The 24,724-nt window shown below is 38.4% G+C and overlaps 1 pseudogene; it reads left to right on the top strand.

Moving 5' to 3' along the window:
* Positions 1-1,836: 1,836 nt before the first annotated feature.
* LOC122240528 lies at positions 1,837-18,891 on the top strand (annotated as a pseudogene).
* The last annotated feature ends 5,833 nt before the right edge of the window (positions 18,892-24,724 follow it).

Genomic DNA, 24,724 nt, shown 5'->3' on the forward strand with positions numbered 1-24,724 from the left:
TCGGGGCCCCTCGCCGGGTTGCACTGGGAAGGGCAGCGCTGTCGGGATCTTCCTCCAGCAGCCCCTCAGCTCTACCCCCTCCCCCATGTCTTACTGCATCCTTCTCCCCCAGCCGGCTCCAGGTCGTTACCAACTGCAGAAGCTAGGAGCTCCTGGGTTCTTAGGGCAGCCAGGACTCCCTCTGCCCTTTACTCGGATGCGTCCGTCCCCCTCCTGACAGGGTGCTCTGGGGCTGTGTTGGGGGGCCCCCGGGACCTTCCTCGGCAGGCTAGGATTCCTGCATTAGGGAGTACATCACTTTCAGAATATCCCCCTTCCCCCACCCCCATCCCTACGCCACCCGATGCAGAGCCTGTTCCTCTCCTCTTTTCTCCCTTCCCTCCCCCACCTTACCACAAGCGGCAGCACCCTGGGCTTCTTAGCGTTTGGCTTACAGGACTGCCCAGCTCCACAGACCCCTCCTCTAGTTCTCTCCTGGTATTTGGGGGACCGCAAAGCCTCTGCATTTTTCCTCAGAGCTCAGCTCCATCCCCTCCGAGCCTGCAGCAACCACCGGTGGAGACTTGGCAGTTAACTTTCCGGGGTTAGACAGGGCTTTCAGACCCCTTCAGAGGCCCCAGCTTAGAGGTGGGGTGCAGTGGGAATCATTTTCCAGTCTGACAAATATGATTCTTCAAGCCATGCATTCCTTCCAACTACTCCACCCTGTGCCCTCTCCCTCACTTACACTGCAGTTTTTGAAACACGGGGGAATACGTTTTATATGGGGAGATTCCAAGATTCGGGGCATCAGTGTTCATAATAAAAGGGTGTCACCTGTTTGGGGAGGGGGGAGAAACTTGGCATTGCATCTGGCTAACTCAGGGAGAGGGAGAAATAATTAGCATGGAGCAAGCTCTACCATACAAGGAAAATTCTTTTTAATGCACAGTGGGCACCAGAGCAGCAGGAATGGAAGCAGGAAATGTGGTTGAGGGCTTCAGGAGCAAATGGGGATAGTGCTTTTTATAACTATTTTCTCAAGTTTGAACCTGGAGAGCCTTTAGAGAGGTAGCAGTGTGTTAGGGCTGGGGATGTTTTAGCTTTGCAAGGGAGATTTCGGGTGTGGTACGCTTTCACTGTTTCACAATCTCTCTGTACTTCTCTTTTCTCCACGTGCATTAGAAGATAATGGGGGTGGAGGGACTTTTTTTTCTTTCCTCAAAAAAAAAAATTTTTTTTTGATGTGTAATGCAAATGGCTGGATAACGTTAACATCCGGTACCATTCTGGTAGGAATCTCGGGGGAATCAGACTTAAACTGCTGAAAGCTTTGTAGCACGTTGCCTGTAACCTGGTTCTTGAAATACTGCAGCATTTTTTCTTTGGAACTCATGACCCATAAGGCCTTCAGTTCTTCCTGAAAGAGAATTTGATTGCTTGGGAGGGGGGTGGTAGTGATGGTTTGCTATTCAGCAAGCATCATCTGTCCTAGAAATTGAGTCTGTCCCTAGGGAGAACTCTGAGCATGTTCTATGTTCTCAACGTCTGATTTAGGGTATGTGTGAATGTGTTGTGTTTCTTAGTAGGGCTGGCAGTGGATGTTGCAAAGCAGTTCTTGATAGTGCAGGCCAATTATTGGTTTCTTGGGTTCAGTTTGAGAGGCAGACTTAATATACCTTTGGTTTTCATTTGGGGCTCTGTCAACCTTTATCAAAGTAATTAAAGGATTTTATATTAAATTAATAAAGGATTATGAGGTAGAATATAGCATACTTAAAAACAAACACCGGTACAGTGCTTGTTGCTTTCTTTGTAGGAGATTTAACGAATTTTTCTCACTCGATCCAGCTTGGGATGCCCGTGTTTAGACTTGCACCAGGGTTTCTTGCTGTGGTGCTGAAAGGACAGTTCCCTGACCAGCCCTGCGGGGAAGTGCGCACACGCTGGACATGATTTGGGTTTTTCTTTGCTTTTGTTATCAGCAGGCTTTCTTGTAGATGTGTGTGTGCATGCGCAGCTGGGTTTATTCTTGAGGTTGCAGGCCTAGTTATCATATTTTATTACTCCCACATAACTCTTCATTTTGGCTGTCCCTCATGGAGACAGTGTTTTACAGGCTGCAACAGATCCATATGTAAGACATACAGTGACATTTTGCTGACTGCATTATTTCAGCACATTTCAGTAATTTCACATAGCAAGGATCTGTTAATAATTATGGAGATTTGGTCTCCACAAGAAGTAATCAGATAGCTTGCTAAGTTAAGCTGGATCAGAAGGGAATATTCTCTGGGTTGATCTGAACAGTGAGCTAAGAAAAGGACTTGACATGGCAGACACCGCCAGTGTGCAATCCATTTTATTGCTAAAGTAGACTTGTAAAAAAATTTATTTTAAAATCCTAGAAAGGGAAGGTGGTCATAACATTCAGCTCGTATAACCTCCCAGCGCAGGAATCCCCTTATGGGAGATCTTTGCTTTGAATACTTCCGTGGAAGGAAACTTCCTACTGCATAAAATAGCTCATTCCATTTAGGTCCCACTATGATTGGAGTACTTTAATGTCACTGAAAAGATAACATGTATAAAGTTAAAAGACCTATAGATTGGGGCTATATCAAGGCCAAACGTCATTCTTGTGTTTGTTAACCAAGAAAAGATTATACAAGAAATCTGCATCTGCTTAAAAAGCATTCAAAGATAGAGACATATCCACCTAAAGCAAGAAAAACATTCTATGAATGGAGAGAAAAATAATTATCTTTAACTTGCAGATGTTATGTAACAAGTTCTGGAGTCACAGGCATGAATTAATGAATACTTAATTCCTATTGATTATATCTGAGAAAGAAAATAAGCCCACACTGTATGGAAAGTGTTAAAAAGGCAAAGTTTTTCCAGAGTGAGATTAGTTTCCATAATTATGAAAATAACACATACTTCTGGCAGAAAAAATGTAATATATGTAAGAAAAAAAAACAGGAAAAAAGTCATCCTTAGTCTTAACTGTCCTAAGCAAAACAGTTGTCTGTGTTTCATTGTATATTTTCAGTCTTTTGTTTTCCATAGAGAGGGCAAGAAGCTCTTGCAAAAGTTATCCAGAATGAAAGTATTTTTAAACCAAGCCTTTTAAAACCTTAAGTTCGTAGTCCACTAGTTAGTCATTTAGGGATTTAAACACAAGATTGTTATATTTAACTTACCTTTTTTTCTGAATCACGTTTATATTTCCCAAAAAAATTATCTTTAATGAGAAAGGACTCATTCCCGGAATTGGACTCCTGTAAAATCTCTTGATTTAAATATAGCAAGATAACTAGAGGAGTAAAGAAGTCTTTAAAAAAAATTTTTTTTAAGTAGGCTTCATGCCCAGTGTGAGGATGTGAGGCTTGAACTCACAACCCTGAGATCAAGAATCAGATGCTTTACTGACTGAGCCACCCAGGAGCCCCAAAGAAATCTTTTCTTAGTGAATCAACAAATATTCTCTCTCTGTACCTACTGTATGTGAGGCATCGTACTAGACACTAACACTCTTTAAGTGGCAGGAACAGCTTAGAAAATGATACCACGCTCAAAAACTATGGCTGTTAAAGTGTTGAATGAAACAGAACTTTCATGCTTTTGGTGTACATTAATTGCTGAAATGTGGCATGGCAGACTGTTAGGTCTAGCCTGGTAATCCAACCTAAAAAAGAATAGTTTGCACAGGAATAGGAAGTAAATGCAGGAAAAGAAAAGGCAAAGAAGAAGCCTTCTGGAAAAATTTTCTCTCTTTGTGAGGTCGTAGAGACACAAGCAGGACGCAGAGGTCAGTAGCATCTCAGGAATTAAGGTGAAATGAAGACACAAGAAGGTTGCCGTAGTTAAACACCATTGAGAAAAAAAGCAGTATGGGCTCTGGAGTTAGGCAAAACTAAGTTCAAGTTCTGACTCTGCTACTTATTAGCTTTGTGGCTTTGGGCAAATTATTGAATATATTTGAGCTTCAGTGTTCTCATCGATAAAAATAGGAATACTAATACCTACCTTGCAGGGTGTTTGTGGGGATTAAATGAAATCTCTGTTACCTTGTGGTTTCTGACACATAGAGCTCAATATATATTTGCTCCTTTCCCTCTAGGGATTTAGCAGCTTAGTGCGTATTTATATGTGTATTTGATATAGTATCTATGTACTGTATTAAATTTCTGTAGTCTCAAAAGCAGACGGTTGCTTTATCTTCAGTCTGGCATAGAGGATAGAATCTGCAGATACCCTGATTTGGATGGACACTGTTAGTGTAAAAGGAGAAAAGTTTTACTGTACAATTGCAGTACTGATCTCCACCACGACAGTGAGAATGCATTTACCAAAGTAACTCTTTTCTCATTCATTCCTGAACTATTCTAGAATAGGACTCTTTACCCAAGAGAAATACCCTGGCACTGACCAGCTAGCTGGCAGGCAACCGGACTGTTTTTAGCTACAGCCTGGGATCTGAAGGTAGAATAGGCCCAAAGACTGAGGCTCCCCTTTATCCTTCCTTTAGCTGGATATTTTAATTACGATGAGTGATTATCAAGTTTGGAGTTTCTTTCGTCTTCAGAACCATTCTGGGTTTTCCCATAGTATTTGCACGGATTTATTTGAATGGGTCTCATGTAGTTAGGTCTGACAGCTGACCATTGACCTTTGGTAATTATTATTCTTTGTTTTTCTGTTTATCAGAACTTTTAAAATCCTTCTATCAGTTGATTGAGTCAGATAAGGCAGATATTGTTCTACCTGTTTTATAGCTGAGGAAACTGAGTATCCCACAGCTTACGTGTATTGTCCAGGGCTACAGGACCATTAAGTCATGGAGTGGAGATGGGTACCAGGTTGGTTGACTGACTCTTGCTTAAAGATGTTTTTCCATTAAGTGGTGTTATATTCTGATGTTCATATAACCAAGTAAAGTGAACAATTTTGGCTTTAAGAAATTATCATTATCCTAGGTAGCTAAACATAGTGAGTGGGCATAATGAAAGATTCTGGGATAGGCAGAGGGAGGGCAAGAGTACCTTTGGTAGAGAGCATTTTGGAAGCAGGAAGGATGAGGGAAATGAACAGAAGATTTACCAATAAATAGAATATGGGTGAAAATAAGAGGTGTTGAAGTAACATACCTGTTTTGTTTCTGCAGCTCTCCGAGGTACTTCTTAAAAGGTCTTGGTGCCTGCTTATCTTTCTTCATTTCTCTTGCACGTAAATACACACATTTGGCTACTCATGAATGCTCTCATATCACCAACATAAGTTATAACCAGGACTGTAGAGGAATTATGGCTTCTACCACCTGACTTTGCTTATGTGCAAGGCTGAAATTGGTGTAGGACTGTATACTGGGAATTGGTGCTGGGAGGGGTATTTGAGGTGGAGCAGAAAAAGTTCTGGGAGGCTCTTGGGCTAGAACAGCAAAGGTAAAAGTGGATAATAGTTAAGATTTCCCTTAGGTCTATGGAGATGTGTCATATTGAGGAGAGTGGAACAAAATAAAAGCTGGTTGCCTAAGAGGTACTCTAGGTTTGGGACTCAAGGTCTCTTGATCCTGAAAGGAGTCAGTTGGGTTAGGGTAACTGAAATGTTAGCTGGAGGGGTCTGAAGCACTTGCATTTCACTGTTGGTGGTAGGGAGAGGCCTCCCATGTTCAGTGGGCTTGTTCTGGGATCTGGAAGTGGAAAGCACTGAAATCCCCCAAAAGACACATTGATGGGCTCCTTTCATGTTTGGATGATTAGCGCTGTTTTTATGCTGTAAAATCTTCTGAGTTCCTGGAGAGTAAGAATATTAGAGAAATATAAATGAATGCTTATTTACCCAGGGATGGATTATCTAGACTGTGAATTATACATGTCATTTATTTCCCTCCCTTTTCCTACATTTTGGGTATTTTACCGATCATTAGCATTTCCACTAGAATGAGCTTGGGAAGGGAAAAAAGTCAAAATTAAAATGTTACGTTAAATTTTTAGGTAGTGATTGATAAAGGAAGAGATCACAGCTACTTTATCAATGAAAAGGCAGTTCATTTTTCATCTGTTCTTATTCTGTTGTTATTTTAATAGTTCCACTTTTTTTTTTAATTTTTTTTTTAACGTTTATTTATTTTTGAGACAGAGACAGAGCATGAACGGGGGAGGTCACAGAGAGAGGGAGACACAGAATCTGAAACAGGCTCCAGGCTCTGAGCTGTCAGCACAGAGCCCGATGCGGGGCTCGAACCCACGGACCGTGAGATCATGACCTAAGCTGAAGTCGGGTGCTTAACCGACCAAGCCACCCAGGCGCCCCTAATAGTTCCACTTTTTGAAGGCTGAACCTCTAAAAGCTTCCAGCTTCCCTGGAAGCAAATGTGAAATACCAGTTTTCCTTCATTTTACTGAGCAACAGTGCTGTAAATAAATAGGACTTAATTTATTACATGGTTAGTTTCTTGTTTCAGGAGGAAACCTTCTTCAATTAAGGATAATGTAACAGGCTTTTCCTTCACATTCACTATTGTCTTTTTGTCTTAGCAAGAAGCTGAATAAAATGCTTTCAAATGAAAACAAATTGATGTATTATTATTAAATTGCAGAGAAAAATTGAGCAGGTTGCAAATGAGACCAGTAGAGCTTTCTCGGGAGTCAGAATACTCAGAAACCCCATTTGCTGCAGAATCTTCAATTGGATTTCCTAAGATTCTGGCGAAGACTAAAGAGGCAAAGTGTGTTGTTTCTAGGAAAGAGGCCTTGGAGAAAATAGGCATTTTTTTTTTTTTAAGATTTACATTGTGATAGGGAGGAAAGTATTGGGAGTGTGAGGACTCATCAGAGCAGAGGTCGGGAAAGGGTGGGTACGACTGCTGTGAAATGGACAAGGGAGTTTGGATGTGAACTTGGGGAATGGCTCATTTCTTAGGAGAAGGAGACTCTTTTGGAAACATCTCTGTGTACCACTGAACTAGAGTGCTCCTGATCTTTTCTGGATGGGGCTTGGAGCCTTAGGAAGGTGTTTGGTTTTTAAGTGTTGTTTTATCCCTAGCTCTGCCAGAACCTGCTTGCAAATAGCTTTCTCTGTCTGATCCTTGGATTGGAAAAGCTGGAGAATGTTTTCTCGCTTTGGAGCAAAAGATATAGTGACATTCTTAAATGTTATTTTATTTCCCCTTTTTAAAAAAGAATTCTAAGTCATTTAATAGCAAAACTTTTTCTCAAAAAGCACTGTTGAAGTTATCTCTCCCATTCTGTTTTGTAAAATACATATTTTACATTTGAGTAGCTAACGGAGGCACAGTGTTCAAAAATCAGAAGATTCAAAGTTATTTAAGTCTTCTTGTAACTGTCTCCCAATCAGTTAGTATGCACTCCATGAAGGCAGTAGGCATTACCAGTTTCTCTTGTATTTGTTTACGGATTTGAACTCTCATTTTAAATCATCTGAGATCAATTTTTCCTTCTTTTCCTTATGATGTAGCTAATCCCTCATGTTTTATTTTTCTTAGTGACATTTCTTGGCTTATTTAAAGTAAAAAAGTTAGTTTGGACCAAAACAGCCTTTTCCTACCAACGACATTGCTTTTTAGGGTTTCCATTTGAGAATTATTTATGAAAAAAGTATAGAGGAAGACATGGCCTTGAGAACTATTGGTCTGTTGCTTTCTGTGGGGAACTGTAGATCACCTACCCTGACTACACCAATCGACAGATTTTTCATGAGTAGCAACTGTGGGTGAGGCATTGTGACAGGGTTGAAAGATAGAGAAAAGATAGACCTTATGTTTCAGGAATGTATTTATTTGGTGAAATACATTATAAACACAAAATGTTAAGAGGTTTTTGTAATGGTTCATGATGACGACTTTAAAGGGTTTAATTGGCACATAAATGATATAGAATGTAAGTAAGTTGGGTGGGTTTTTTTTTGTGTGTGTTGTTTTGTTTTGGAAAGAGAGAGCTTTAAACTGGTATAATGAGAGACAGGGTGACAGAAGAAGTATGATTTGAATTGGGCTTTATGGAATGGTTCGGTAAGACAGTGTGAGTCAAAGTAAGAAGGTGAGAATGCACAAAGTATTTTGGGAGTGCAGTAAACAAATCAGTTGGGCTGGGGTAGGAACCCCTGCCCCCCAAGTGGCAGGAAAGCCTGCAAAAGATAGGGTAGAGGTAGCCAAATATTAAGGACTTTTTGAAGTTGCATTTATCCTTAGAGACAGTGAAGAACAAATAAGATTTTAGAGGGAGCACAGAATGACCCATCATCAAAGCTGTGCTATAATGTGTTAGGAGGATTGGGCAGCAATGTGTAATAGGACAGAATAGAACAAGAAATGGACATCCAGTTAATTGGCTATTTGGTTTAGCCTTAGATGCATGGTGACGAGGGCTTGGACTAGGATTGTAGTGAGAAAGATAGGAAGGAAAAGAAATAGAATTTTATATATGTGTGTCACGTGTGTTTAACTAACATTTTCCTAACGTAAGAAATAGTTTATAGGAAGACTCAGTAGGACTTGATGAAAGACTACATGGGGAAAAGGGAAGAGGAGGAGTTCAAGATTATTTTGCCGTTTTAAAGTTTAAAGACATAGAGTCTTCTAATTAGAACATTTAGGGAAGTATGTTCTACAATACATGTTGGCAGTCTAGTCCAGAGCATGTTGGTTAGCAAGCTGTCCTATTTATTTATTTATTTATTTATTTATTTATTTATTTATTTATTTTTGTAAGTAAACTCTACACCCAGTGTGGGGCTCGAACTCAGGACCCTGGGAGTCAGATTCTCTTCTGCCTGAGCCAGCCAAGTGCCCCTATTTCTAATTTTTAATCCTTTCTCTGTAGAGAATTTTGCCTGCTCCTCACCCCACCCACCTCCTCCCCGCCTTGAGCTTTTAAAGTTTTCCTTAAGGGAAACTTAAGTGTCCCTACTTCTTTACTCTCCGTGCTCGCTCACTGATAAAGATTACTTAACCTTTGTAGATCTCTGTCCTTTTCTAATTTTGGAGTGTTAAATTCTGTCCATTTATAAGCAGAATTTAACATGTGGTCTTTTTCCTTGATATTCTCAACTAACCTTTAGTTTCGCATATAAAGAAATAAGAATTATGCACCTTTTCATAGACCTGGGGGATGGCTGTTTTATCCTTACTGAAACTCAGTGGCTTTCTTTCTTTGATCATTTGCGTATGTTCTGTGTGCTTCATGAAAACCATTTGAAACTGCAGGCTTAATTAAAGGTTGCAACTGAAAGGATTCTAATAGGTAAAAGCAGAGGGAAAGAGACTTTATCAGCCAGTGGTGTTTCTTTTTATTTCAGGTATTGAATCTTGGGCTGTGGATACAAAATGTCAGACTTGACTTGCAGAAACGTTGGTGTATCTAGGGTGCCAGACAGAGGCCAGTGGGCCCTACTATACAACTTCAGAGCAAAGGATGTGCTCAGGAAGCTTAGGTTCTGTTCTAGCCTTTCGTATTCAGCAAAGATCTTTGAATAAGAAAAAAACAAAGGGTGATTGGAACATTAGAATATGTGCATGGAAAATAACGGCATACACGTAAGAGGAAAGCAATTTAATACAATAAAATTTTTCATTTAATTTGTTAATATTATTTTCCTTCTCGCCACTACAATTACTGAGTTCTTGCAAATTCCATTAACATTTGCCACAGTTTGCACTCAGACAGTTGGCAGAAGTCCCCATGGTTTGTGTGGAACCAGTAGAGCAGAGAGAGTTCATGTACACGATGTTAGTACATTTAGCCCTCTTTTTAGGGATGCAAAGCATCCTTACAGTAAGTAATCCCATCAGGAGGTTCTCTGTGCAATCACAGTGTAAGTTAGTACCTGTTTCCTGGTTTGACTGCTCAAAGCAAGTGATTAAGTTAAACAAAAGCCAGTCCGGGATGAGGAAAGTCCAGAAAGACCTCTTCACTGAATGCTGGCAACCTGTTTTATTAATCTAGCTGTTGTAGAGCAAGTAATGTATTGGTAGATTTACAGATTTTTATTTTATTTCACTTACTTTTGTAATAGTTCTTCCACATCTCTAGAAAAGAAAGTGGAGGGGTATGTAAGACCCAAGAAAGGCACAAAACGAGTGATTAAGTGTAGTGGGAAGCAAAGTAAACAACCATGTGACTATTTCACTTGCCTTATAAGCTTTTTTTTCCCCCTCACTCATAAGAAAAGTTCAGCCATGAGTGCAGACGGGTAAGACTTCTTTCATTTTGAGATCTTAATATAGACTCTTGGCATTAGAAATTGCTGGGAAGTTTTATAGGTCAAAGAAAAAAAGTACATTTTGTGTTATGTATGGATATCGAAGACATGTTATTAATTAGATCCGAGTGTTTTCCATCTTTCATTTTAATTAGACTACATCCAGCCTGACCTTTGGGGGCTGCTAGGTTTTGTTCCTAGCCACATGCTCCTTCCTGACCATTAGTAAGTCTTCGGTTTGTACTGTCCCCTGTGGGTTGTGGGAGCTGCCACAACTTCACCTCCCACTCCTTATCTGGCTGCCTTCCGGCTTTCCAGTGGTGAGGCCTAGCGGTCCTCTGGGGGAGTGTGACTTCTGTGCCTGCTTGAACTCTGCTCTGGAGCCCTAGCTTTGCTCAGGATAGTGCTCAGAGAAAGGGTTTTTGTTTGTTTTTTAAGAGCAATATATTTATCACTCAGTGCAATCCATTGCAAAATCTCAAGAAAAAAAAAATCCTCCCCAGAAAGCAGTGCCACTTTTCTAGCCAGGATTGCAGACCCATCAGCTCCTTTTAGGTACTGCTTCTGTTTATAGGTGTTGACTTGTCACAGCCTTTCCAGGTTTGTTTGTTTGTTTGTTTGTTTGTTTGTTTGTTTTTCCTTCCATGGTTTACTCACAGAACCTAGTAAGAACTCTTATTTGTGGGAACTGACTGCCGACTTTTGGTGGTTATTATAAAAATCTACTGTGGATCTGTAGAGGTCAGAGTATGGACACTAGTCTACATTTTGGGCAAGAGGGTATCTCTGATGTTTTCATGTATAAAATTTAGGTACCAGAACCCCTGTGATCTAGTTGTGGCTTTGGACTAGTACACTGTGCTCCTGGGATGAACAGGGTTCTTTTTCCTATTTGGAAACGTGTTCCTATTAGGGTACTGTCACCGACTAGGGTCCTGTTTCCTTCACAAGAATAAGTCCCATAGAACTAATAATATTGGGGCACCAGGGTGGCTTAGTCAGTTAAACATCCAACTCTTGATTTTGGCTCACGTCATGATCTCGTGGTCTGTGGGTTCAAGCCCTCCACCGGGCTCCTAACTGACAGTGCAGAGCCTGCTTGGGATTCTCTCTCTCTTTTTCTCTCTCTTTCTCTGCCTTTCCCTTGCTCGCTCGCTCTCTCAAAATAAATAAATAAACTTAAAAAAACTAGTATTTGAAAAGTTTTTGAGGTTCTTGCTCATGTATAGCAAATATAATTTTTTCCTTTTAACATTTTTAACAGCTTTAGTTATTTTTTTCTTCTATTGTTATTTTTAAAGTTTACAAGAAGTACAGTTGAAACAAATTTGGTATATAGTTCTGTGAGTTTTAACACATGTCTGGATTCATATATGTAACCACCTCCGCATTCAGCCTACTGAACAGTTCCATCACCTCAGAAAGTCTCCCCACTGCTGTCCCTTTGTAGTCACACTCTCCTTAAGCCATAATCCTTACCAGCCACTGATTGGTTCCCCATTCCTAGGGTTTTGCCTTTTCTGGAATGTCATGTAAATGGAATCCTACCTGCTACAGTACATAGCCTTTTGAGACTGGCTTCTTCCACTTAACATGGTGCCTGGGAGATGTGTCCATATTGTGTGTATCAATAGTTCATTCTTTTTCATTGCTAAGTAGTAGCCTACTGGAGGTTATGTGACAGTTTGTTTATCCACTCATTTGATGACCGGTGTTTGATTTGAGATGTGTCCAATTCCAAGCAATTGTGAATAGTGCTGCTGTAAACATTCGTGTATAGGTTTTTGAACCCAAATTCATATTTCTCAAAGATATCTCTAAGAGTGAGATTGCTAGGTAATATAGTGAGTGTGTGTTTACCTTTATAAGAAACTATGAAACTATATTTTGTAGAGTGGTTATACCATTTTGTATTCCCACCAGCAATTTTTGAAAGTTCATTTACGCCAGGTGTAAATTTGCACTTGGTGTCTTTGGTGAAGCATCTGTTCAGATCTTTTGCACATTTAAACAAATTGGATTATTTATTTTCTTACTGTGTTTTTTGAGTTTAAAAAAATTACTTCTATCCTGGATAGAAAGTCTTTTATCGGATAAATTACCTGAATATATTTTCTCCTAGTTTGTAGCTTTTCTTTTTCTTCTCTTAACAGTGTCTTTTATAGAGCTACAGTTTTCAATTTTAAGTCTAATTTGTCTATTTCTTTTATGGATCGTGTTTTTGAGATCATACATAAGAATTCTTATATATGACACAAAGATGTTCTTTGCTTTCTTCTAAAAGTTTTATAGTTTCCCATTTTTCATTTAGGTCTATGATCCATATGAGTTAATTTTTGTATAAGGTATGAAATTTAGACCCAGGTTCATTTTTATTTACTTTTTGCAGATAGATGTGTGGTTATTCCCGCTATTGGAAAGACTATTCTTTTTCCATTGAATTTGTTTTGCACCCTTGTCAAAAGTCAATTGGCTATATTTGTGTGGGTCTTTTTCTAGACTCTCTATTCTGTTCCATTGATTTATGTGTCTGTCCCTTTCGCTGATACCAACTGTCTGACTACTGTAGCTTTGTAGCAAGACTGACAATTGTGTGGTGTGAGCTTTCTAGCTTTCTTCTTCTTTTTTTCAAAATTGCTTTGGCTATTCTTTTTTTTTTTTTTTTAATTTTTTAAAATGTTTATTTATTTTTGAGAGAGACAGAGACAGAATGCAAGTGGGTTGGGACAGAGCGAGAGGGAGACACAGAATCCAAAACAGGCTCCAGGCTCTGAGCTGTCGACACAGAGCCCGATGTGGGGCTCGAACTCATGAGCTGCGAGATCATGACCTGAGCCGAAGTTGGACGCTCAACCGACTGAGCCACCCAGGCGCCCCTGCTTTGGCTATTCTAATCCTTTGGTCTTTCCATATCAATTTTAAAATCAGTTGGTCTATATGTTGCAAAAACTCCTGCTTGCATTTTGATTAGAACTGCATTAAATCTGTAAATAAGTTGAGAGTTGATACCTTAACTATATCGTATATTCCAATCAATGAACATGATGTATGTCTTCATCTATTTAGGTTGCATTTGATTAATCAGCATTTTATTGTTTTGAGCATACAGATTTACACATTATTTTGTTAGATTTATTCTTAAGTATTTTTTTTTTGATCTATTTTTAAAGTTTTTGTTTTAGACTTCAATTTCTAATTCATTCTTAGGGTATAGAAATATGATGAATTTTTTATGTTGAATCTGTATTCTACAACCTTGTTAAACTCACTTAATAGTTCTAGAAGCCTTTTTATAGATTATGGGGACTTTTATATAGACAATTATGTCATCTATGAATAGTGACAGCTTAATTTTTTCCTTTCTAATGTATATGCTTTTTATTTCTTTCTCTCTTCCACCCTTATTATAGACTTTACAGGCTTCCAGTAGGATATTGAATGAGAGTAGTGAGAGTAGATATTCATGCTTTCTTCCTGTTCTTAGGGAAAAAGCATTTAGTCTTTCACCATTAAGTATGATGGTAGCTGTTGGTTTTTGTAGGTGTTCTTTATAAGGCTTGGTTCCCCTCTATTCCTAGTTGCTGAGAGTTTTTTTCAGGAATGGATGTTGAGTTTTGTCAAATGTTTTTTCTGTATCAATTGATATGATCATAGGTTTTTTTTTCTTCTTTAATCTGTTAATGTAATAGATTACACTGATTGATTTTTAATATTGAACCAGCCTTGCATTCTTAGGGTAAACATCACTTGGTTGTGATGAGGTACTCTTCTATAATGTTGATTTGCTAATTTGTTGAGTTTTACATCTGTGTTCATGAGGATATTATCAGTCCGTAGTTTTGTTTTTTTCTTGTGCTGTCTTTGTCTAGTTTTTGGTATCAGGATAATGCTGGTCTTGCAAAATAAGTTAGAAAGTGTTTCTGTTGATATTTTTTGGAATAGAATGTGTAGAATTCCTTCTCTTAAGTATTTGGTAGGATTCTCTAGTGAAGGCATTTGTGCCTAGGATTTTTTGTGTGTGAAGGTTTTAACTACAAATTAGATTTCTTTTTTTTTTTTTTTAATTTTTTTAATGTTTATTTACTTGAGAGAGAGACAGCGTGCGGAGAGGGGCAGAGAGAGAGGGAGACACAGAATCTGAAGCAGGCCCCAGACCGTGAACTGTCAGCCCAGAGCCCAATGCGGGGCTTGAACTCATGAACCATGAGATCATGACCTGAGCCGAAGTCGGATGCTTAACCGACTGAGCCACCCAGGCGCCCCTAGATTTCTTTATTAGATATAAAACAACTCAGGTTGCATATTTCTTTTGGGGTGAATTTTGATACTTTGTGACTTTGAAAGAATTGTTTCATTTCATATAAGTCGGTGAAATTAATGTACATTCCATGTACTGTTCCCTTGTTACCCTTTAACAAAAATTTTTTTTTACATTTATTCATTTTTGAGAGACAGAGACAGAGCACAAGTGGGGGAGGGGCAGAGAGAGAGGGAGACACAGAATCCGGAGCAGGCTCCAGGCTCCCAGCTATCAGCACAAAGCCCAAAGCAGGGCTCGAACTCACAAATCGCGAGATCATGACCTGTGCCGAAGTCAGATGCACAACTGACTGAGCCACCCAGGCACCCCCCTTATTATCCTTTTAATGTGTGGGGGTCTATAGTGATATTCCTTCTTTCCTTCCTGTTACTGATAATTTTGTGTATTCATTCTTTTCTTTTTTTCTTTGAGTAGAGGCTTATCAATTTTATCCACCTATTCAAAGGACCAGCTTTTTAAAAAAATGTTTATTTTTGAGAGAGAGAGAGAGAGAGTGTGTGTTCATGAGCATGTGCAAGTTGAGGAGGGGCAGAGACAGAGGGAGACACAGAATCTGAAGTAGGCTCCAGGCTCTGAGCTGTCAGCACAGAGCCTGATGAGGGGCTTGAACTCATGATCTGTGAGATCATGACCTGAGCCGAAGTCGGACACTTAGCCAACTGAACCACCCAGGTGCCCCCAGAAAACCAGCTTTTAATTTTACTGATTTTTCTCTACTGTTTTTCTTTAAATTGTTTTCTGTTTATATTGTTTTTCTTATATTTCTTTTCTTCCTTCTGTATGCTTTAATTTACTCTTCTGTGTTTGTTTATAAGTTTTTTTGTTTTGTTTTTTGTTTTTGTTTTGAGAAAGAGAGAGTGCAAGGGGAGGTGTGGCAGAGAGAGGGAGAGAGAGAATCCCAAGCAAGCTCCATGCCCAATGCAGAGCCCAACTCAGGGCTTGATCTCACATGAGATCAAGACCTGAGCCAAAAATCAAAAGTCGGACACTTAACCAACTGAGCCACCTGGCCACCCCTCTTCTGTTTTTTTTTTTTTTTTTAAGATGGAAGTTTAGATTGTTTGAGACTTAATTTTCTAATAGAAGTTTTTAATACTCTAAATTTCCCTAACTTCCCTGTAAACACTGCTGTGACTATATTTTACAAATTTTGGTATGTTGAAATTTTATTTCCCTTGAGACTTCCTTTTTGAGCAGTTAATTATTTGGAAATGTGTTGATGTGAGGTAGTCCAGAGTCTTTCATTCATTGATTTCTAGTTTAATTCCATTATTGTCAAAGAACATACTTTGTATGATTTCAGTACTTTTACAATTGTTGAGATTTGTTTTACCAGCCAAGATATGGTCTATCTTGGTGAATGTTCCATGTGCACTTGAAAAGAATGTATATTCTGCTGTTGTTTGGTGGAATGTTCTATACATGTCAATTATATCAATTGATTGATGGTGCTGTTCATTTCTTCTGTATCCTTAATTTTTTTCTCCTCTCTCTCTTTTTCTAAAATGGTGATTTGATTATTTAATTGAAACATTATATTCTACCTTTTTATTGTTTTTAGTTTTTTGAAGTATAATTGACTAATAGGAATTGTGTATATTTAAGGTATACAACTTTATGTTTTGATATCCTTGATTGGTTTTTATTTAGTTGTCTGGTTGATTACTGAGAAAGGAAGATTCAAATCTCCAACTGTAATTGTAGATCTGTCCATTTCTTCCCTTAGTTCTGTCAAGTTTTGTTTCATATATTTTGAGTCTCTTTTGTTGGGTGTATATACATTTAGTGAATTGACCCTTTTATCATTATTTCATGTTCTTTCATTCCTGGTGATTTTCCTTGCTTTGAAGTCCACTTTGTCTGATATTAATATAGCCACTCCAGATTCCTATTGATCATATTTTCATGTATATATTTTCCTCTCTTAAACATTTTTAAATTTTGAAATAATTTCAAATTATTAAAAGAGTTTCAAAAGTAGTACAGAGTTCCTATGTGCCCTTCACTTAGCTTTCCCTAATATTAACCTCTTATATAGCCTTAGTACATTTATCAAAACTGAGAAATTAGCATTAGTATTAGTACTCTATTAAGTAACCTCAGGATTTTATTTGGATTTCGCCAGATTTTCTAGTAATGTCCCCTTTCTGTTCCCATAATCCAATTCATATTGCATTTAGCATCCTTTTTCTTTTTTTGAGAGAGAAAGAGAGCATGAGGGAGAGGCAGAGAGAGAGGGAGAGAGAGAATCCCAAGCAGGCTCTGCACTGCCAGCGCAGAGCACGACATGGTACTCAAACTAATGAACTGTGAGATCATGACCTGAGCCGAAACCAAGAGTTGGACGCTTAACCAACTGAGCCACCCAGGTGCCCCTGACAATCTCTTTTCTAATTGATGTGTTTAGACCATTTGCATTTAACATAATTATTGCTTTCGATTCAAGTCTGCCATTTTATTATTTATTTTGTTTGCTCCTTCTGTTTTGTATTTACTTCCCTTCTGTTCTTTTGGATTATTTGAATATTTTTTTTAGTACTCTATTTTAGTTTACTTACTAAGTTTTTTTTACTATCTTGTATAGTTATTTTAGTTTTGACTGAGGATTACAATATACATACTTATTCATTCTACTTAGAGTAGGTATTAACTACTTACAATGGAATGTAGAAACTTTAGCACCATTAGATTTACCTCTTTACCCTCTTCCTTTTATGTTTGTAATTGTCATATGCATTACATCTACATTCATTGAAAGCACCATCAGACATTGTTTAATTTTTGCTTTTTACCATCATTTATATTTTAAAGAACTAAAGAGGAGTAAAAATGTCTATGACATTTACTCAGATATTTATCATTTCTGTTTTAATGCATTCCGGAAATTCTAAGTTCTCCTTAAGTATCATTTCCCTTCCTGAAGAATTCCCCTTAGCTTTTCTTTTGGCAGATGTGCTGGTAATGTCTTCTGTTGATTTTCTTCATGTGACAATTCATTCCTTCATCATTTTTGAAGGATATTTTCCCTGGATATAAAATTTTAGGTTGACAGTTGTTTTTTTTCCCAGCACTTAAAAATCTTGTTCCATTGCCTTCTGTCCTCGATGACACATCCAGAATCATTCGCATTATTGTTCCTGTATAAGTAATGCATAATTTTTATGATTATTTTCAAGATTTTTTTTCTTTGTTTTAGTTTTCACCGGGCAAGAATGTCTTTAAGTTTATCCTGTTTGCCATGCACTGAGTTTCTTGAATGTAGTTTATGTCTTTTACCAACTTTGGGAAGTTTTTGGCTATTATTTCTTCAAATATTTTTCCTGGACCATACTCGTTCTCCTTTCCCTATGGGCCTTTGATGATTAAGTGTTAGGTCTTCTGTATTGTTCAGCTTGGATAATTTTTGTTGGTTCCATCTTCAAGTTCACTGACTCTTCTGTCATCTTAATTCCACTTTTGATCCCACCCAGCAGATTTTAAAATTTCTGTTATTGTATTTTCTAATTTAAAATGTTCTATTTGGGGGTACCTGGATGGCTCAATTGGTTTAGTGTTCAACTCTCGATTTCAGCTCAGGTCATGATCTCATAGTTTGTGAGATCAAGCCCCATGTTGGGCTCCATGCTGATGGCATGGAGCCTGCTTGGGATTCTCTCTCTTTCTCTCTCTCTGCCCCTACCCTGCTCATGTGCACTTGCTCTCTCTCTCTCTCTCTCAAAATAAATAATTTTTTCCTGAAAATTCGGCCCACCTTGGAGCTCATGGGTCTCCTGATTTTAGGCTGGTCCCAATGCTGAGCCCACAACACTAGGGTGGTCAAGCCACGATACCCAGGGAAAGGCTACTATTATTCTGAGGTGGCTTGACAGGGATGAGCCACTAAAACCAACCTTAGCTTTGGAATATACATATGGAAGAAAAGTAAAAGGGAATAATATACCAAAAGATATTGCTCACTTTTGGAAACTAGGTGGAGGAACCTCCTTATAGGACTTAATCAGCATACTCATCACAAGTGATACTTTATGGACGTTTTCTATTGTTCTTGTTTTGGATCTTTCAAAACCTAATGACCTTTGGCCCACCACGGAAAATGTGTTGCAAGCCACAAAAAGCCATGTAGATAAAGTGATAATGAAACCAGGGAAGACAAATTCTAAAGCAGCTTCTGAAATGAGACAGAAAATATGGAGTAATATGCAGAAGGACCATCCAGTGAGTTGCTGGTGGAATTATTCCCGGAATTCTTAGTTCCATAAATAGTTAAAGATAATAACATCACAAACAACTTCCTTAGATTCTTATGTGTGATTGGAAATTCAATTGATGTAGATGACCTTGTTCACTGGAAAATTATAGCAATTTAATAAAACCTCAGTGAAAACAAAACTGTAAAACAAACAAAAAAACTTTTCCCCCCCTATTTGGTTCCTGTGTGTGTGTGTGTGTATGTTCTATTCCTTCGTTGAGATTATGTTTCCATTTACTTAAAGAGTGTTTGCCTTTATTTCCTGGTGTATGATTATAATAGCTGCTTTAAAGTCTTTGATAATTTCATATGTTGCGGTTGGTGTCTGTTCATTGTCTTCTCCCTTGTGTGAGATGTTCAGATTTTTTTATATCAGTTTGGATTTGTATCTTGGATATTTTGAATATTATGTTGTGAGACTTTGAGTCTTGTGTAAATTTTATAGAGAATGTTTCTGTTTGCTTGTTTGAGCAGTCCACCAGTCTTGTTAGGTTCAGGCTATAAGTACTTACCTGTCTTCTATGGGCTGGTGTTCAGTATCTGTCCAATTTTCAAAGTATTTGCAGTGCTATTTGTGTCTGTTCCATGTGGGTACCAGTCAGTGGCCATTCTCAGACCTGGGCAGTCGTATACCATTTATTAATAGATGAGTTGTCAAAGCCTTTGGTATGTGTTTAGGGTCAGATACATGCCATGTGCAGCTTAGGGATGAGCCCTGGAGTTCACATCCAGCCTTATTGAGCTCCCTCCTCTTCCTGTTCTCTCAAACTTTCAAGACCCAAAGCATTCTCCTTTTTGCTCCTCTCACTAAAAAGCTGAAACTTTAGCTTTCTGCTCTGCTTTGAACTTCCTGGAACTACATTTCCTTGAGAACCAAATGGCAAGGGGGTAGAGAAAGAAAACAAGAGAATGGAGATACCCTCTTTGCTCTTGGGATTGCAGTTTCTCTGGTCAGAGAAAAGCTTTTCCTATTCTGCTGCTGTTGTCATTGCCATCACTGCCTATTTGTTTAGGGTAAAGCAGGAGGAAACAAAAGAGAGGAACAAAATCGGGATTTCCTCTATTTCTTTGGCCTTTAGGGGCTCCCTTTCCTGTTTTTGTTTTTGTTTTTTGTTTTGTTTTGCACCAAAAACGGAGGTCTTGGAGCTCTTTCTGTCTGCATCTGGTGTACAGTTCTGGGTTTGGGCTGCCTTTGAGTTCAGTCCAGGAAGTCCCAGAAGAAGAAAAAAGGAAAACTCTCTGTTGATTTCACAATACTTTGAGTTTTGGTTTCTTTTCCCAGCCTTCTGGCGATCAGTGACTTTTAAATCCTCAGACAAAGCATGGAGTAGCTGTATCTAGGGATTTTAGTTGAGTTCAGTGGGAGAGAGAGGGTGGAATGGACTTTTATTCCATCTTAACTGGAACCAGAAATTTGGCTTATTTATTAAACACATGCTGAGATGAGGTGAGAAAGGTGGTGGTTTCAAGGAGGGTTATCAGTCCCAAAAGATCAAATGACCGGGTGAACAGGCCTCACGGTCCCTGGTGGAGGAGGTGCCTCAGGGTAAGACTGCAGCATTTTGGGGGTGGTATGCTCTCTCCCCCATCTTTTTAATTTTAAAATAAAAAAATTTTTGAGTAGATAATGTATTTGCAGGGGAACAAAGAGAGAGAGGTAAGTTTCCTTCACTTACTCTAGCCACCAGTTCCTTCCCCTGGAGACACCCAGTGACCAGTTTCTTTTGTATCCTTGCAGAGATATTCCACACATTACCAAACATAAAGTGGGAATAAGTGTGCATATATTAACAAATGTTCTGTATACACTGCTCCATGCCTAGCTTTCTCACTTGATATGTCCTGGAGACCTTTCCAGCAGTGTCTGTAGGAGGCCTCATTATTTTTAGCAGTAGTGAAGAATACTGTTGAGTGAATATAATATGATTTATCACTAAGTCATTTATTAGTGGGTGTTATTGCATCCATAAATGTACATTTATTTAGTAAATAAATACTCTATTGATTTCAGTCCTTTGGTTATTATAGGAAAGTTTCATTGTATATCCTTGTACACACATTTTACATATGTGAACCGGTACCTAGGAGTAAAGAGTATGTATGTCCATTTAAAATTGCCAAATTTTTAATAGCATGTTGGTGTCTTGTTTCATGCTACTGCAAATAACCCATCAACTTTTTAAGCTTTGGTGAGTAGAGGCATATTAGAATAGGTAATAGAAACCTTCATATAATCTTAACTTTAAGTTTTCTAATTCTGGTTAACATCTAACTCTGGTTCTGCCAGGTAATTTACCAAAATCGTGTGGGGAGCAAAAGAAAGCAGATTAGTTGGCATTTACCTTATTTCCTCCTTCTATTTCTGTTAAGAGATGTGCCAACAAGCTGTAGAGAAAATAGTGTAAGATGACTATTTAGTAAACAGCCAAAAGGAAAAGTAAATATGACAGTCAAGAGGACTTGGATGGCCCATGATTAGTCAGTTCCTAATCCTCGCATGTTGGTTTGAATTCAGGCTTTTCTTTTGAGGAACATTTTGTCCACCATGTATTTCCACCTGCACAACCATGCCTATCTATGTCCATGGAGCAGGCTGCTGTCATTTACTATATTTATGGGGGAACAGAAACCATACAAATACAATGATCATTTTTTTCTGATCTCTAGATCAGCCTATGTGATGTGAAAGTTTTATGGAAGAAGCGGTCTTGGAGACACAGTTAATATCATGGGGACCAAAGTGTCATCAGTTAGGGTTTGTTTGTTTGTTTGTTTAGAGGGAGTGTGTGCATGTGAACAGGGGAGAGGGGCAGAGGGAGAGAAGAGAATCTTAAGCAGGCTCCATGATCAGTTCTGAGCCCAGTGTGAGGCTTGATCCTACAACCCTGGTATCACAACCTGAACTGAAACCAAGAATTGGACGTTCAACCGACTGAGCCACCCAGGCACGCCTCCCAGGGTTTGTTTTTTTAATGGTTTATGGTGTTGGTTTGAAAACAAGGGTTTCAGGTGTAGCATTTTCCTAATAACAGTCTTTGTGACTTTGTATGTAAGACTAAAAATCAGATCAATGAGATACTTAAAATTTTTCATGTTTACTTAGCTTTAATTGTGTTAGTATCTGCTTCAATTAATTTTAGTAAATAATAAAATTAGCTAGAACATTAATATGAAAAAAAAGACTTTTTAAAGGGAATGAATGGTGCGTTCTTTCCAAGTGGGGACCCTACTTGGGTAAATTATTAAGCAATAAAACTGGTTTGGGTGGCTCTTCAAATAGTCACCTGATTTTAATTTTTTAGGTATTTAACCCCATATTATCTGAGAAATAAGGATGAGCATGTATTCATTATTTGAAGAAATACAATGCAGTAGAAAATACAAAACAAAAACAGTTATCTTGGGAGACTGTGCACTTTAATACAGTAAAGCAATTATTACATAAAATATTGTTGGAATTTTGTGTTTGATTTGCCTTCTGAATCTGTTCCATATCAGTCAAATAAAAAAAAAAAGACAAAAAACAAAAAACCCGCTCTGTATGATCAGACACCACTATGGGGCAGACTGGGAAGGAAAAGTCGATGGTTCTTATAATGACTAGCAGGCTTACTGGAAGATACTAAGAAAGGACTCACACACGATATCCTTGGTCTTATCTCACATTGTGGTTTCATAGAGTAATGTGACAGAGGAAAGACTGTCAAGAAACTTTTTATTGCTTAAATGCTGTATCTTTTACTTTTTATCTTCATAAAGTTCTGTGACCTCTGTTTAGCATATAAAGCAAGTTAAGCAAGTGTGGCCCTTGCCAACTATAAACTTATCATATGTCTTTGGGTCTAGAAATTCCCTTTTGAATGCTATTTTCTGAATTTGGATTAGAGATCAGAGCCAGTATACATCTTTCCCAGAGGGCAGCCAATTAATTCTTAGAATTTTATTTTATTTACTAATGTATCTTTTTTCTTTCTTTTTTTTAAAGTTTATTTATTTATTTTGAGACAGAGAGAGAGCTCCTGCATGCACAGGGGAGGGGCAGAGAGAGAGAGAGAGAGAGAGAGAGAGAGAGAGAACTCCAGGCAAGCTCTGTGCTTTTAGCATGGAGCCTGACTCAGGGGCTTGAACCCACAAACTGTGAGATCATGACCTGAGCTGAAACCAAGAGCTGATTGCTTAACTGACTGAGCCACCCAGGTGCCCTGAATTCTTAGAATTTTACATCATTACCTTAAACATGTAGTGCTGATTTTCATTCAGGAATACAAAGTGCATTGTATTGATGACCTCTTTTAGATGGTGAATTCTCAAAACACTGATGGTAATAGTATGAGTGTCAGGTGTTACTCACCAGAGCTGATATCTTATGAAGAGCCTGTGCAGTTATTTGGCTATAGACTGGGACATTGCTGTTATCAGTTCATATACACAGTGTTGCTTCTGGAATAATTTAATCTGGAAGTGGAGATACTGGGGTGGTTCAGATCTCTTTCGTTCTATGTCAGAGCCAATCGCAAGTAAGAAGGAAGGGACAGAGTCTTAGCCATGGCCCTTGGCATTTTAAAGGCTGGCCAGTGTCCAGACCAGACAAGGTGAGAGTCCCAAGAGAGGCCAGAGTTCTGCTATGTAGGCCTGAGAAGCCCAGTTAATCTCATCTGAAGGCATGGAAAGGAAGGAAGAAGTCCTCATCAAAGAAAGAGCATGTAGTTCTGTATTTTATGGATTCTACCTCTGGTAAAGAAGCATCTGACCAGAAATGTGCCAGGGGAATGCATTATCTTCATCAACAGAAGTATTATTACAATAAATTTAGTTTACAACAGATAGTAGGTCAAGTGCACTTTATTCCCTCTCTGTAACAGATGTGCCTAATACTGTGATCCTATACTTTTGTCACACAGAAATTTTGCAGATAAAATATTAATTAGTTTTCACACTAGTTTGACCTTAAACCAGCATTATATTATTAAAAAATCAACTTTTTATTTTGGAATAATTTTAGATTCACAAAAAAGTTGCAAATACAGAAAGTTCTGTATATGCCTTACTCAGTTTCCCCTAATGTTAACACCTTACATTACCATGGTATAATTATCAAAAAACTAAGAAACCAAGAGTGGTGCATCATTGTGAAATTCTGGACTTTCTTTGGATTTTAACAGTTTTTATTTTTTAATTTTTTTAAAAAAATTATTACTTATTTTGAGAGAGAGAGAAAAAGCACTGCTAAGTGGGGGAGAGGCAGAGAGACTCCCAAGCAGGCTGTGCTCTGTCAGCGCAGAGCCCAATGCAGGGCTCAGTCCCATGAACTGTGAGATCATAACCTGAACCAAAATCAAGAGTCAAGTGCTTAACCAACTGAGCCACCCAAGTGCCCCCGGATTTCACCAGTTTTTATATTAACGTCCTTTTTCTCTTTCAAGATCTAGTCCAACATATCACATTGTATTCAGTCATTATGTCTTCTTAGTCTCTGGTTCCCTCAGTTTCTCAGACTTCCCTTGTTTAGTATGACATTGGCAGTTTTGAGGAGTAACTGGTGAGCTATTTTATCCCTCAGTTTGGGTTTGTCTGGAGTTTTAGGATTAGACTTAAGGTTATGGGTTTTGAAGAATACTGTAAAGGTGAAGTGTCCTCTTTATCACATCCTATCGGCAGTATATGGTATTAACATGACTTACCACTGGTGATGTTAACCATAGTCATTTGGTTAAGGTAATGTTTGCCAGGTTTTTCCACTATAAAGTGACTGTTTTTCCATACTGTATTCCTTGGAAATTAGTCACTAAGTCCAGCCCGCACTTGGGGGGAGGAGGGATGAGAATTAAGCTCCACTTCCTGGAGAAGGTAGTATCTACATACATTATTTGGAATCCTTCTGTAAAGGAAGATTTATTCCTTTTCCCCTGTTTTTTATTGTCATTAATTTATATCAGCACGGACTCACATAT

The sequence above is a fragment of the Panthera tigris genome, chromosome B4 (genome assembly GCF_018350195.1).
Source record: "Panthera tigris isolate Pti1 chromosome B4, P.tigris_Pti1_mat1.1, whole genome shotgun sequence".
In the NCBI taxonomy this organism is placed as follows: Eukaryota; Metazoa; Chordata; class Mammalia; order Carnivora; family Felidae; genus Panthera; species Panthera tigris.